This window comes from Fulvia fulva, chromosome 11 (genome assembly GCF_020509005.1).
Source record: "Fulvia fulva chromosome 11, complete sequence".
NCBI lineage: Eukaryota > Fungi > Ascomycota > Dothideomycetes > Mycosphaerellales > Mycosphaerellaceae > Fulvia > Fulvia fulva.
Window position 1 is genome coordinate 1700021 of NC_063022.1, and position 17213 is coordinate 1717233.

The window sequence follows — 17213 nt, forward strand, 5'->3', positions numbered from 1 at the left end:
TCGATACTAACGAGGATGCTTAAGCACGAGACCGCTATACCGCCGATCGACCTATATATCTAGGGACTACGGACCTCCTACTTAGGCAAGTCGGCACAGTACCTAGTAAGGCTATATTACTAGATTAGGCCTTGTTCTATTACTAGGTCCGCCGCTTTCGCGCCTTATAGCTATATAATTAGCGCTAAGGCCTTCTTACCTTCTAGCTATTTCGTATAGAGCTAAGTCGCCTTCTAGATTAGGGAGTTAAGAGTGACTAGGTTGTCCTCTTAGAGAGTACGTAAGTGACCTTAGTTAGTTAGGTCGAACTCTTTAGGTATATCGTAGATTAGGATCGTAAATTACTTCGTTAAGACCTTCGCTAATACCGCAACCTTAGATACCTATTATAGCTACGTCTCTAGGTACCTCCTAGTAGTAGTAGAGCTAGTATAGATCTATAGAGTACCGTTAGACTATTAGTTTACTACGACTACCCCTAGTTAGTTAATTCGTTAGGCGAGCTCCTTATTCGATAGCTTCGTAACTTCGGCCTAGTCTTCCTTTACTACAATACGGATCGTAACTATATCGTACGTTAGGCGGGGGCCTAGTATCGATACCGCGACCGATACCTAGCTATAGGGGTGTTAATTCCGGGTGGCCTTACTGATCGCCTAAGACGTCGTCCTTATTTCTTATTACCCTCGGTAATACGATAGTATAAGCGCCGTACGTAGCTAAGTAATCATTACCTATAGACATCGATATAGGAGCTAATCGTTAGTTTCTATACTTTTTACGTCCTCTATAAGTTACTACTAGTTGTCTTAGGGTAAGGAAGGAATCGTATTTAGTAAGCTAGCTACGAGATAAGGTAATAAGTCTTAACCGCGCTTTCCTACTTATCTAGTACTACCGTATAGCCTCGTTTCGAGAGGTTAGCCCGGAGTAAAAGCTTCCCTCTACGCCCTCCCTCCCTATTTACTCCTTAAGCTAATATCTACCTCTATAGGCCTAAGCCCTTTAGCGCTCTCTATTAACTAATATACGTATCCGTCCTCTCGGGCTATATAGATAGTATTAGCCGTCGCTACTAGTATATACTACGCCCTAGGTTTTAACGCCCTTCGCGTTACCGTAGCCTATCTCTAGAAAGCGGCCGTCTATGCCTCGCAGGTTTGCTCGGGGTATACACTACGCCGGGTAGCGTACTCCTTACGTTTCTACCTACTAACTAATATAAAGTTCCTTATTACCCTACCCTCGATCCTCCCCGATTATAGAACTAATCTACTTATTTATACGTCTTTTCCCCGTCCTAATAGCCGTCTTTTCCTTACTTAGGCTATCGTCTTTTCCTCGTCGTAATCTACTATATTAGACTAGGTACGTTATGTAGCGGGATAGCTAGTACCTTAGGTAAAACCCTCGTTCCTATACCGGCTACTTAATAGGCCCTTATAGGCTTTGTCGCGTATCTACCTACCTACCGTATTGCCCGCTAGTAAATACTAGATTGTTTCGTAGTCCGCTCGACGCCGTTGTATAGTCCGCTTAGTTATTATTCTATAGTCCGCTCGTCTAATGTTCGCCGCTTAGCCCGCTCGGTTTACGGTCTCCGAAGGTGAAAATTCTATACTTATACTAGAGGTGTCCTATCGAGCGTATAGGCTACGGTTCCGCGCCCTTCTTATACGTAGAAAGAAGAGGGACTCGCTCCCGATACGAGTATACGCTCGTCGGATAGTTTTCATACCCGTATTACTAGTAGTCCTCTATTTACCGCGGCTTCGCCTACGTTACGCGCCCGTCGCGCCTACGACGCTCTAGCGTAAGAATACTTAGCTCTCTCGTAGTAAGACGAGATGTTTATAGCCGACACTATATATAGGTGATTCTCGTCGTCGACCGACGCGTAATAATAGGAATAGACAGAACTATAGAACTCGAAGAACGCGTAGAGTTATATTAGAATATAGAATACGGTAAGGCGTATAGCGCGTAAATACCTAGAGAACGTAACGCGGCGACATTATTAGTAGGTAGTCGCGCGCTCGTAGACAGTTAGGAAATAGGCATCGTTACGCCTCCCCCGAACCTAGATAATATAACTTTATAGACAAACGACGGTATACTACCGCTACTAAAGCCTAAGGGTAAAGGTAAGTAGCGTATATCTCTTTTCCCCGACCTGTCCTCTTTTCCTTAGAGTTAGATATAGGACGATAACCGGCGGGTTATAGTAGACACCGGTGTCGCGCTATAATAGGAAATTAATAAAGCTTACTAGAAGGCCTTCGAGTAAGAAGGAGGTAGTACGATTAACTTTATAGAACTGTTCGAGTTTAAGCTTAAAGAGAACCTAGGCGGCGACCTAGGCGAGGTATACCTATTACTCGACGAGGTAGAGCACATTCTCGTATCCGAATACTAGAATGTTATACTAGACAAACTTACGACCCTCGTATCCTAGTAACCGAAGACTACCTACGACTTTGTACTCTAGGTAGTAAATATAGCGATTACTAAAGGTAGACAACTCGATATAATAGAGCGAGCTAATAACCTCTAGAACACTAAGTATACTACGCTATATACCGAGTATAACCGTATCTATAAGATACTACGAAGCGAGGAGGCTATAATATAGAAGATAGCCGTAGACCTAAAGAGTAAGAAGGATTATAACCTAGTAAAGTTATAAGAGGAGAAGAAGAAGGTATAGGATACCGAAGCTAAGAACTAGGCTCTATAGAAGGAGGTTAACGATCTAAAGACTCGACTCTAAGCTACTAAAGACACTATATAGAATAGAGGGTCGACGACGAGAATCACCTATACGTAGTGTCGGCTACGAACCTCTCGTCTAGCTACGAGAGAGCCAAGTATTCTTACGCTAGAGCGTCGTAGGCGCGACGGGCGCGTAGCGTAGGCGAAGCCGCGGCGAACAGAGGACTACTAGCAAAACGGGTATAAAAACTATCCGACGAGCGTGTACTCGTGTCGGGAGCGAGTCCCTCTTCTTTCTACGTGTAAGAAGGGCGCGGAACCGTGGCCTATACGCTCGATAGGACACCTCTGGTATAAGTACAGAATTTTCACCTCCGGAGACCGTAAACCGAGCGGGCTAAGCGACGAACATTAGACGAGCGGACTACAGAACAACAACTGAGCGGACTATACAACGGCGTCGAGCGGACTACGAAACAATCTAGTGTTTGCTAGCGGGCAATGCGGTAGGTAGGTGGACACGCGACGAAGCCTATAAGGGCCTATTGAACACCCGGTATAGGAACGAGGGTTTTGCCTAAGGCACTGCCTGTCCCGCTACATAACGCACCTAGTCTGACATAGTAGATTGCGACGAGGAAAAGACGATAGCCTAAGCAAGGAAAAGACGGCTGTTAGGACGGGGAAAAGACGTATAATACAAGTGGATTAGTTCTATAATCGGGGAGGATCGAGGGCAGGGTGATAAGGAACTTCATATTGGTTAGTAGGTGGAAACGCAAGGAGTACGCTGCCCGGCGTAGTGTGTGCCCCGAGCAAACCTACGAGGCATAGACGGCCGCTTTCTAGAGATAGGCTACGGTAACGCGAAGGGCGTCAAAACCTAGGGCGTAGTATACACTAGTAGCGACGGCTGATACTGTCTATACAGTCCGAGAGGACGGATGCGCATGTCGGTCAATAGAGAGCACTAAAGGGCTTAGGCCTATAGAGGTGGATATTGGCTTAAGGAGCAAACAGGGAGGGAGGGCGTAGAGGGAAGCTTTTGCTCCGGGCTAACCTCTCGAAACGAGGCTACACGGTGGTACTAGATGAGTAGGAAAGCGCGGTTAAGACTTGTCACCTTATCTCGTAGCTAGCTTGCTAAATACGATTCCTTCCTTGCTACGACATGCCTAAGGAGTTTGACCTAACTAACTAGGGTCACCTACGCGCTCTCTAAGAGGACAACCCGGTCACTCTTAACTCTCTAATCCAGAAGGCGACTTGGCTCTATAGGAAATGGCCAGAAGGCAAGAAGGCCTCGGCGCTAATAGTATAGCTACAAGACGCGAAAGCGGCGGATCTAGCGATAGAACAAGGCCTGGTCTGGCAATATAGCCTCAAGACAGTAGAAAAGCACTCCTCATCCTTTCGTGTCCTCTAATACTTCAAATGCCAACAGTATGGACACCAAACCTACACGTGTACAAACAAGCAGGCCTGCTCGAACTGTGTAGGAGACTATATGTCTAGGGACTGTACATCGACTACGAGACGGTGCGCGAACTGTCCGGGGTACTACCTATCGTATAGTACGGAATGCCTACAGCGGAAACTAGCGAAAAACAAGGCAATCACAAACAGAACCGTCGCCCTAAGATTCTACGGCGACCGTGAGGCTAGCCTATACCGGAACTAACTAGCGGCGGTCGGGCACAAGCGCCCTAGGGCCGAGAACGATATAAAGGATGCGCAACCTAGGGCGTACGGGAGGCTACGTGCTCTGCTAGCTACGGCGAGGGAATCTAACTAGGCCCGGCTCCCCTTTAGTATATAGCCGATAGGCGTAGACCAGGACGTATAGGGCAGTAGGACATAGGACGATATAGAGGAAATGATTGTCGATGCCGATGACTAGCCTCGACACGCTTAGTATTATCCAGTATAACGTTAACTATAGCAAGGATATAGTCCAGAACTATTTCCTACACGAGGCGGACCCGCGCGTCCACTACGTCCTTACAATCCAGGAGCTATAGATTAACCCGCACTATAAGAGACCAACGACCTACAAGTCACTAGGCTACACGACATGCCTACGAGGCGACGGCAGACCCCGCACGTGCTTCTATGTCAGCAAGGACATACTAGAATCCGACTAGGAGGTAGTGTACTACGCAGACGAAGAAGGCGGGGGCGATATTACCTCCCTCCACGTGGGTAGCACCTGGATACACAACCTATATATGCAACCGCTAGCCTCGAGGTCTAGCCGCGACCTAGGGGTCTGTAGACACCTAGACAGTGCGCTCAAGAGACAAGGGTGCTACATCGTAGTAGGAGACTTCAACATACACCACCCTTCCTAGGAAAGCCTTATGTAGCCGTACCCTATAGCCGACGAAGTACTCGACTTGATAGCGAGCAACGCAATTGCCCTTAATACCCCGAAGGACCTGTACACCTAGAAGAGAGGGGGACTCCAAGGCACGATCGACCTCTCCTGGATCTCAGATAGCCACTACCACACGGTAACCTACTATAGGATCGAACATGAACTCGAGGCGTCGTCAGACTACATGCTAGTCAGGACCTCTATTGCGACATAGATACAACGCACACTAGCGGGAACCCCTAAGCCAAACTGGGGAAAGGCCCACTGGGCCAACATCTAGGCGTACCTCGATGACTCTAAGAGGCTAGTCCAGATCGCGTAGCAGCAATACAATAGTAAAGACGAGATAGACGAAGCAGTCTAGGGGTTGACAGACGAAATAAGAAAAGCGACCTCACTTCACGTTCCGCTTGCCTAACCAACGACATGGTCCAAACTATACTGGACGCCGGAGTGCACTACGGTAGTAAGAGAAGCAAGGAGAGCCCGCCGGGTATGGACGAGCAGCTATAGCGAGGAGGCCTAGAACGTATATAGGGAGGCATGCCAACAGAAGAAAGCCATAATACGAAGGGAGAAAGCAGTCGGCTGGAGGGCTACAGTGGAAGAAATCGCCGGCAAGCCAGAGAGGATGTGGAAGCTAGCGAAATGGGCCCGACAGGACCCTACACAGGGCCCCTCCTTCTCTATCCCAGCGCTACAATCGCCTAGTGGCCCGGTTAGCGACCCCGAGGCCAAGGCGCGTCTACTGGCTAGCAAGTTCTTCCCGCCCCTAGTCGAGGCTGATCTAAGCGACATAAACAGCTCTACTCCCCTAGCCCCTAGCATCGCGGTCTAACAGGAGGTGTCCGAGGGAGAAGTTGCCGCTGTGCTAAGGAAGTTACCGGCGAAGAAAGCCCCGGGGCCGGATAGGATCCCAAACGAGCTACTAAAGAAGTGTAGAGATCAACTAGCCCTAGCAGTTATAGCGATCTTCAACGCCTGCCTATAGACCGGGTACCACCCGATAGCTTTCAAACAATCGACGACAGTGGTCCTACGCAAGCCGCAGAAGGAAGACTATACGTAGGTGAAGTCGTACCGCCCAATTGCGCTCCTTAACACTCTTGGGAAGGCGCTTGAGAAGCTGGTTGCAACGAGACTCTCCGAGGCGGCAGAGGAACACTCCCTACTCCCGGACACCTAGATAGGTGCGCGCCCATAGCGATCGACGCTATCCGCGATAGAACTTATCACCTCTTAGGTAAAGGCCATCTAGTATAAGAATAGGGACAAGGTGGCTTCCTTACTTAGCCTAGACATATCGGGAGCCTTCGACTACGTGTCATACCCGCGGCTACTCTACATCCTAAGGTCGAAAGGACTCCCTGAGTGGCTTGTCAACTTCGTACGGTCCTACCTCCAAAACCGTAGTACGTCGATCCTGGTCGGCCTGTACAGAAGCCCATTTTAAGTAGTCTACACTAGAATCCCGCAAGGCTTAACGCTAGCACCTATTCTGTTCCTCTTCTTTATAGCGACGCTGCTCCTAGCCCTAGAATCCTAGAACACCGCTGCGAGCGGCTTCGTAGACGACACAAACATCCTAGCGTGGTCTTCCTCGACTAAGGAGAACTATAGGCTACTAGAAGAGAAGCACAAGATCTGCGAGGACTGGGCTAGGAGGCACGGTGCTCGGTTTGCCCTAGAAAAGTACAATCTGATACACTTTACGCGCCGGCCACGGTTCCATAATATGCAAGCTTCTATCCAGATATAGGGGCATACGACTAACCCGGCAAATCAGCTCAGGATCCTCGGACTATAGGTGGACCCGGCGCTACGGTAGAGGAAGTACGTATAGGCAATATTACGGAAAGCTGAACAGAATATAGCATCATACTAGAGGCTTACTACGTCTATATAGGGGGCGGACTTCCGGCAGTCACGACTTCTATATACGGCTATTATACGGCCAGTCCTTACCTATAGTAGCCAAGTGTGGTCCTTAGGCGAGAGGGCCTGCCTATCGAAGGGACTCGTCGCGCCGCTAGCGAAGATCCAAAACCAATGCCTAAGGAAGGTCACCGGGGCATATAAGTCGACACTAACGAGGATGCTTGAGCACGAGACCGCTATACCGCCGATCGACCTATACATCCAGGGACTACGGACCTCCTACTTAGGCAAGTCGGCACAGTACCTAGTATAGAAGGTCATCGCCAGTGCAGTCGCAAGGGCCCGCGAATCAGTACTAGCGTATAGGGGCATTCGACCCGGAAACGAGCCGAACTACCGGGCAAGGGACGAACAGCTAGCAACACAATAGGAAGGTAAGAAATCGTTTGTAGAGCAACTATAGAAAGAGAGGTGGAACAACTAGGTTGTAGGGCATAGTGGACGCCCTTAGCCAGCGGGACAACCTAAGGAATGGTCAGCTACAAAATCCGCGGTCAAGCACCCCCCGAAGCTTATCTACTACCGCCTTACGAGGGCATAGAGTAGCATAGCAACCCAACTGCGAAGCGAACACATCGGCCTCTAGGGGTACCTATCATAGAGGAAGGTTCTAGGATACACGAATACTAGCTGCCCCTACGGCTATCGCTCCTAGAACGTACGGTACGCACTCCTCGTCTGTCCGAGGTGGTCGCTAGGAAGGGGGGAGTGGATAGCAAAGGCGAGGAACCGGACGATTGGGGCACTTCTTAACAACGCTAAGGACCTACGGCGCATTACGAACTAGATACTAGAGAAGGGCTGGCTAGAACAGTACCGCCTAGTAGGAACAGTGTAGGAAGAGAGGACACGACGTAGCGCGACGAGACCGGCTAGGAGCGGGGGCTAACGGGGTAGTGACATAGACTACGTACGTTCAGAGGGAAAGCTAAACTAGACAAGGAGTAGTCGGGGGCGGGAAGGGTTTTCACCTATTCGGGTTTCCCTTTGTACATAACAATAGATATATACCTGTATAGGCCGGATAGGGTCCTAGAACAGGGGAATGACAAATCTATCTATCTATATAGAATAGAGGTAAGGGCCGCTCTAGTCGCCGACCCTCCTACTTACCTCCGCGCGAGACTTTACTCGAGTAGCTAATACGTAAGTATCGTAAAGCTACTAGTAGAGGCGGCGGCGGCGGAGGCGGTAGTAATAATAATAACGGTAATAGTAATAACGACCGAGGACGTAATAGAAACCGTCTACGACCTAATAATAATAACGGTCGCGACTCTCGAGCGCGTAACATCCGTATATAGACTCCCCTAACCGAACTTTTAGAACGCCTATTTACTATTAACCGTACTCTAATACGCGATATCGAGGTTAGTAAGGGCGTGCCTAACCCGAAGTACTTTAAGAACGATAACGACCCTAACTTCGACAGTTAGTATAGTAGCGTGCTTCTTAAGCTAACTATAACTACTTTCCGCTCCGAGGTAGACGGCCTACGTTTTATATATAGATAGACATAGGGTGACCCTTAGAGAAGTATTAAGCTAAGGATCCCCGTACCTAGATAACAATTATTTAACGAGTTTAAGACTAGTAAAGAACTACTAGATTAGATAACGCGCTAGTACGGCACCCGTAACGAAGGAACTAAGGCTATAGTTAATATCGCTACCTATAAGTAGGAGTAGGGCGAGACCTTTATTACCTCCTACGCTCGCTACTCGAACCTACGTACTTAGATAGAGTAGACCGACGAGACTAAGCTAATACTATTTCGTAACCGCCTAAACCGTAAGTACTTTATTAAGACTTTCGGCGATAGGGAAGTAGATAGACGCTTATACAATATATAGGATGTTATTAAGGAATGTATAGTATTAGATAGGAGCTTCTACAAGACCGACCGACTATATCTATAGAAGGAGCGCCTACGTAGCAACCCCAATTCGAACAATAACGGCGTATAGGGCGGTAGTAATACCGTAGGCGCCGTAGCTACTAGTACGACCGCTATAATCGTCTAGCGACTACTATAATACGTAGGTAGGTCGACGACGAGAATCACCTATACGTAGTTTCGGCTACGAACCTCTCGTCTAGCTACGAGAGAGCCAAGTATTCTTACGCTAGAGCGTCGTAGGCGCGACGGGCGCGTAACGTAGGCGAAGCCGCGGCGAATAGAGGACTACTAGTAAAACGGGTATAAAAACTATCCGACGAGCGTATAATCGTGTCGGGAGCGAGTCCCTCTTCTTTCTACGTATAAGAAGGGCGCGGAACCGTGGCCTATACGCTCGATAGGACACCTCTAGTATAAGTGTAGAATTTTCACCTCCGGAGACCGTAAACCGAGCGGGCTAAGCGACGAACATTAGACGAGCGGACTATAGAATAATAACTAAGCGGACTATACGACGGCGTCGAGCGGACTACGAAACAATCTAGTATTTACTAGCGGGCAATACGGTAGGTAGGTAGATACGCGACAAAGCCTATAAGGGCCTATTAAGTAGCCGGTATAGGAACGAGGGTTTTACCTAAGGTACTAGCTATCCCGCTACATAACGTACCTAGTCTAATATAGTAGATTACGACGAGGAAAAGACGATAGCCTAAGTAAGGAAAAGACGGCTATTAGGACGGGGAAAAGACGTATAAATAAGTAGATTAGTTCTATAATCGGGGAGGATCGAGGGTAGGGTAATAAGGTACTTTATATTAGTTAGTAGGTAGAAACGTAAGGAGTACGCTACCCGGCGTAGTGTATACCCCGAGCAAACCTACGAGGTATAGACGGCCCCTTTCTAGAGATAGGCTACGGTAACGCGAAGGGCGTCAAAACCTAGGGCGTAGTGTACACTAGTAGCGACGGCTAATACTGTCTATATAGCCCGAGAGGACGGATACGTATGTCGGTCAATAGAGAGCACTAAAGGGCTTAGGCCTATAGAGGTAGATATTGGCTTAAGGAGTAAATAGGGAGGGAGGGCGTAGAGGGAAGCTTTTGCTCCGGGCTAACCTCTCGAAACGAGGCTATACGGTAGTACTAGATAAGTAGGAAAGCGCGGTTAAGACTTGTTACCTTATCTCGTAGCTAGCTTACTAAATACGATTCCTTCCTTACTAAGAGACGTAGGAGCAATACTGCTACGCGATATAAGAGAAGAAGGCATAGATAAGACGCGATAAGCTATAGGACTAGAGAGCGACGATCGGGCTCGTTATAGAAAACCCGGAATAGATATAGAGACTTACTAGATAGGCACGACTACCTAAAGAGCAATAAGCCCCTTACTTCCCCCTAATCGTAGACCGCGAAGGGATTGCCTAGGCTACGTCCCGGGGCAAGGCAAAAGCGTTAGCCGACTATTTCTTTTCGACGTAAGTAGAGGCAGACCTTATAGACATCGACCCGAGTATATACCCGGAACCCCTAGACATAGATTAGGCGGTTAGCTCTAATATAGTAATAGGAGTCATAAGTAAGCTAAAAGGACGAAAAGCCCTAGGCCTAGATAGGATACTAAACGTACTACTAAAAGAGTATAGAGAAGAGATCGCGCCGAGCCTTATAAACCTATTTACCGCGTGCCTACGGCTAGGGTATCACCGAAAGCCGTATAGAGAGTCTATGATAGTAGTGCTACGTAAGCTATAGAAGGAAGACTATACTTAGCCCAAGTCGTATAGACTAATAGTACTTCTAAATACGATAGGGAAGGTCCTAGAAAAGATAGTAGCCTAGAGACTTACGTAGCTTACCGAGGACAACTACGTACTCCTAGTAACACAGATAGGGGGAAGAAGCTAGCGATCGACACTAATAGTAATAGAGCTAATTACGGAGCAAATTCAGACCCTCTAGTACTACGGTAGGAACCGAGCGGCGTCCTTACTATCCCTCGACATTGTAGGGGCCTTCGATAACGTCTTATACTAAAGGCTAATATATATCCTATAGCAGAAAGGCATCCCCTAGTAGGTAACGTCGTTCGTCTACTCCTTTCTCTAGGAACGGACGACATACCTAGTCCTAGGAAGGTACACGTCCGACCCGGTAAAGGTAGAGACTAGAATACCTTAGGGATCTACTCTCTCCCCTATCCTATTTCTAATATTTATGTCGTATCTAATCCCCCTACTCACCTCTCCGCAAACCTTAGTATCGGGGTTCGTAGACGATATAAACATCCTAGCCTAGTCAGACTTAATAGAAGAGAACTGTCGCCTCCTTAAAGATAGGCATAAGAAATACGAGGAGTAGGCAAAGAAGTATAGTACCCGGTTCGCCCCTAAAAAGTACTAACTTATACAATTTAGTAAAGCGAGAATATACTATAATATAAAGGCGGCGGTAAGAATCTAAGGCTACGAGACTAAGCTATTAGCGGAGCTACGAGTACTAGGGATCTAGCTCGACCCGAAGCTAAGCTAGAATGTACAGATTAAGAAAGCCTAGAGTCGAGCGTAAGTCAATAAAGCCTCGATAAAGAGGCTTACGGCATCTATATAGGGAGTAACATTCGATAAGGTAAGAGTAATATATAAGGCGATCGTTAGACTAGCTATATTATACGGGGCATAGATTTGGGGAATAGGAGGCGTAGGCAAGCCGATCCCGAAACGGATAGAGCAACCCCTAAATAGGACATAGGTAGGCAACCTACGTAGGGTACTAGGCGTATATAAGACAACGTTAATAAGCACGGTAGAAATAGAGACAGGAATACTACTAATCGGTCAGTACATCTAGGGAATAAGAATTTAATACGCGGCAAAGACGACAGGTTACCTAGTACAAACTACGATCTAGGAGGCAAATAATAAGATAGAAAGCCGCTACCGGAGAGGGGTAGGACATAGGACAAGCCAAAAAGAGGATGACCTTACTACCTTTACGGCCGTATAGACAAGCACCGAATGGCTAGTACGAAAGGAGGAGGAGCGTAGGACTCGCTAGGCCGGCGGGAGCAAGGCTAAGACCTAAAGCCTAGCGGAATAGATAGCTAGCTACCTATAGGAGTAGGACTAGAAAAGGAAGCCCCCTAAGACAATAGGCCCGATAGCGCTCCGAGCCTTCTAGAGACACAATTACTAGCTATATAGGGACCTAACAAGGGCCGAAGCAAGCATAGCGATCTAAATTAGGTCCGAACATATTGGATTAAGGGCCTACCTGTTTAGGAGACGCGTACTAGACATCTATAGCCTAGCCTACTAGTGTAGCTACCTATCGTACGGTATACGGTAGCTAGAGCACTTCTAGAAGTATACTATAGCTCGTACGACTAGGGTATAGAGACTGCTTATTATCGATAGCTACGAGAGCTATAACTCGAAGGCATTCTAGAATCTATATAAGGAATACAAGATCTTAGCCCTATATATACTATCGTACGCCTCGTACTTACTCTAGCTATTAGATATAGGTTACTATTCGCCTTTAAAGAAGGTATACGGTACTTGGCTCTCGGGCTTAGTACGCTAGCGTATTACTTATATCGATAAAGTAGAGTTCCTACGCGCCTTCCGGGTAGCCTATAACGCTATATTTAGACAGGAGAACATCCTATCGAGCTTTAGAGGCGCTAGTTTAGTTCTATTTAATCTATAGGTAGTGATAGACAAGCTTAATATCAAGCTATGTACGCTAACCCCTATAGCTCCGGACTCTACCCCTTAGGAGTCAAAGACACTACGAACTATAAAAGAATTCGACTCTTAATCGACACTAGTAACAAATAAAATGCGTGCCCGGGCAGGTTTATCGCTAAACTCGTTATAGGAAGGGGTATATTAGCTTGTGAAAGGGAGTAGAGGGATAGCGTATTAGATAGCTCTTATACGAAGCGAGATTAGTAAGCTACGTAAGTCTAACGAGGCCCTTATATAGCGAAAAGTATGAAAGCGTAAGTATATTTAGTCTAGAGGGTCTCTAACCTTCGATAAGGCGTCGTAATTAATACCTCTAGAGGATACTAGGAGGCAGGAAGTGAGTAGAGAGTCGCTAGATAGTGTTCGGCTAGTACTAAGGCTACGACGCTATAAGCGATATAGCGAGTCGGGGTATAACGTACGTACCTATTAAGTAGACTTACTAGATAGCGAAGAATCTGAAGAGGAATTGTCCTCCTAGTAACGATTCTGTAGGATGTCGTCGTGTTAAGATACCGTCGTAATCAAAGTACAAGTAGTATAGTTCTTAGCAAAAGTAGCCGCTCGGTAGTATAGCCCGCTCGGTAGTAAAGCACGTTATTGTATTATAATCACTATATTTATAAGCTAGAGGGGAAACTATTTACCTAACTAAGCCGATTCTAGCTACCGTAGTAAACACTACTTCTTCTTTAAATACTACTTCTTCTTCTCGCGCTTTCTATCTTTTACTCGAATATACTACGTACTGTTAAGAACAGGACACGAATTGCGCAGCCGTGGAAGATAGAAATTACAGATTATGTGAATGAAGAAGGACCCAATAGGATAGCGTGTATCTATGCACAGTATCGCTAGTTGATGGTGTAGGTATTTCAGGAGGGACAGCTGCACTCAGGACTTGACTGGCAAGCCCTGATTACTGATCCCCCTAAGCACCTAATGTTGACCCTATGACCTGCATATTCTCAACACTCCTACTCAGGTCAGAAGGTCTCAAACAATCCCTTATGCAAGCTAGAGCTGCCTTACAAAGTTTTGAAACTGCTGGCCATTGAGGGGCTTAGTCAGCCTATTAGCAACCATGTCCTTTGTGTAGCAGTAATCTACTGCAATCTTCCTTTGCTACTAGAGATTCCTGACATAGTGGTATGCCACATCAATATGCTTTGACCTGTCATAGACATAGGCATCTTTGACAAAGGTCAAAGCTGCTTGGTTGTCACCTATAAGCTTCACTGGTCTCAGCTCATCAACAGTACTTTTGCTTGCCTTGATCCTAGGTTAGAATGAACACTCTCTAACTAGGTCAGGACACCTCATCTCTCTGAGGACTGTAGCAAGAAACTGTGACTGCTTGGCTGCTGCATTCATGGCTATGAACTCAGCCTCTATTGTTGATGTGGCAACAGACTTCTGCTTCCTACTTATCTAGGACACAGGTGATCCACAAAGGAACCACATATGTCCAAGGATTGAGACTCTGTCTGCCTTGTCCATGGCATAATCAGAATCTGAGTATCCCTAGAGAATACCTCCTCCTCTTCTGTACATCAAGCCCAGGTCCGGGTATGATCTCAGATACCTGGAGAGTTTCTTCAAAGCTCTAAGGTGTTGCTTTGAAGGGTCAGCAACATATGAGCTGATTCTTCTAAGGGGGAAAGCAAGGTCTGGCCTTGTCATTGTCATTGGCCACATCCAGGTACCATTGCAACTCTGGTACTTCTGTTTGTTGCACCTCTCATCCATAGTAGCTGAAGGTCTTAGATCCTCATAGCTGTCCATAGGTGAGAGTGTGGGTGTGGCCTTCTCTAGAGAGATGCCCATCTTGGCAAGGTTAGTTTAGATGTAGTGTCCTTGATCAAGCTTTACAGTACCTTAGGACCTGTTTCTTGTAATCCTCATTCCAAGGATCTTCTCAGGTTCCCCAAGATCTTTGATCTTGAACACTCTTCTAAATTTAGCCTTGAACCACTGAACATCTGACAGCTTTGGAGCTGCAATGGGGATGTCATCTACATAGGTGAGGACCATGATGTCTCTTCCTCTGTGGATGAGTAGGCATGGATCTACCTAGGACTAGGTAGATCCAATCTGTTCTAGCTTGGCAACATAGAGCTTGTTCCAATCTCTAGCTGCTTGCTTCAGTCTATATAGGCTTCTAAGGACCTTAAAGACCATATTTGGTGGAATTTCAACACCTAGGGGTGGGATCATATAGATGTCTTCAAGAAGGCTACTTTCGGTGAAAGCATTGTTCACATCTACCTAGTGCATCTCAAGATCTCTCTCACATACTATAGCCATAAAGACCCTAAGGGTATCATGCCTAACAGTAGGTGCAAAGGTCTCTTTAAAGTCAACACCATATTTCTGTGAAAATCCTCTTATAACCAGTCTTGCCTTGAACTTTTCAATAGCTCTACTAATCATTCTTTTCACATCAAAAACCCACTTAGATGTAACTAGGTTTGCACCCCTTGGTGGTACAACTGGATCCAAGGTGTTGTTGCTTCCTAAGGCAATAAGTTCTTTCTGGATTGCCTCTTTCCACATATGTCCCCAATTAGGGTCTCCCACTGCCTCCTTATAGGACTTTGGGATTGGCACTTCCTGCTAGTAGGCCATGGCCTGCCCAACAGCAGCAAATGCATGTCCCTCCACATCATTCAGGATTTCCTTAACCCAGCTCATAGTTAGATCAAGATGAAACATCTGAGCAATCAATGCCCTATGATGCTTGGCGTTATGCTCAGCAGAGCCATCATCTTCATCCCCGCTTGACCTCTTGTTACGTGCAAGCTGAGGTGACTGTTGAGGTTGATCCTCCTGAACAGGTTCCTCTTCCTTTTCTTTTCTTGGAGTCCCCTCTACTCCAATCTTCTGGTACTCTCTAATGTCTTTTGGAGGTTAGGGAAGTTGCACAAACAGAGGCTTTGCCTGGAGCTGCTGTGGCTGCATTGATGAACTGGAGACCTGAGCAGGAGGTCTTCCAACGGGGTTTCTCTTGAGGGCTCTGCTTGACTGGTTTGTGAAGGTGATGCCAAGATCCATATCACCCACCTTTTCATTCTCAAACCAGTCAACTTGCCCGTGTGTTCTGATGGCTTTCATGTCAGGCTCCCAGAAGAGCCATTGCTTTGTGGTGTTCTCTATATAGCCAACAAAGACAACTTCTTTACCCCTATTCATGAGCTCGTCACTTCTCAAGCCTTGAGGTTAGGATCTCGGGTCTACACAGACCACTGCTTTACATCCCTAGACTCTCAAATGGTCAACTGATGGTACCTGGCCAGTGAAGGCTTCTTCTAGTGAAAGAGTAGTACCATCTATTATTGGTCCATTTGGAAATCTGTTTCTGACCACAGTTTGAGCAATAAGGGCCTCTGGCCAGAATTCAACTAGCATATTTGAGTCCTCAAGCATAGCTCTTACTGTGTTCTCAGAGGCTTGGATTGACCTTTCTACAGGTCCATTCTGAAGTGAGTTTTCGGCATCAGTTGTGTCTATCTGAATGCCAAACTCCTTCTCCTACTGTTTTAGCAAGGAAAGAATTTCCCTTGTACCATCACTACGGATTGCAGATAGAAAACACCTTAAGCTGTTCTCTACCTGAACCTTCTATTCCTTTAGAGCTGTAGGAGCATCACTGCTAGCCTTCAAAGGGATTACCCACTTCTTCCTTGAGAAGTTGTCTACAATCTTAAGCCAGTACTTGAAGCCAAGTCTTGAGACTGCACCTTGAAAAGGCCCACAGATGTTAATAGAGATGAGGGCCAGCCTCTCTCCTTTCCTCTCTGTGGCAGGTCCTTTGAACTTCCTCATGTTTGTAAGGGAGCAGACCTTACAGTTCTGGTGTTCAGAAGGAACAGGAATGGGATCTTTCTTGTTAGTGACTCTATACAGGTTTCTTAGCACTCCCTTGCTAAGGTGTGCATATCTTCTATGCCATAGCTCCTACTGGTCCTGGGACTCAGTGGCAGTCATAGCCTGTTCCAATTCACACTCAAAATGTGTACCTAACTTGGACAGATCCAAGTCATGCTCCTATAGAGAGGCATATGCTTGAGGCATAGCTCCAAGCTGCTCTAAAACACTTTGAATGAATGGAACACCCCCTCTCAGCTTTGTCTGGACAACAGGTTTTCCAGAAAGGGATTTAAGGGTGAAACTGGGTGGTTAGACAGCAAACTGTTGGCTGAACTGATTCCAAGAAACAAGGCTAACTCCAAGGCCAGGAACAAACAAAACATTCTTCAAGACAATCTGCTTCCTAGAAGGACCACCCATCACTGCACTCCCCTCATGTGTGGCATGTAGGTAGCCACCCCCAACCTTGATCCACTTCCTCTTCTGAAGAGGTTTCAGGGTCCTTTGGCTTCCACAGTCGAATGGGCAATCTCATCAACTTCATCATCCTCTGATGGTGTCTCAGGGTCTGATGAGTCTTCCTGCGTTGTATGGGCTCTCGCAGGCTTCTTGGTGGATGAGGCTTTCTTCTTCTGGCTGTCACCCACCTTCCTTGTAAGGT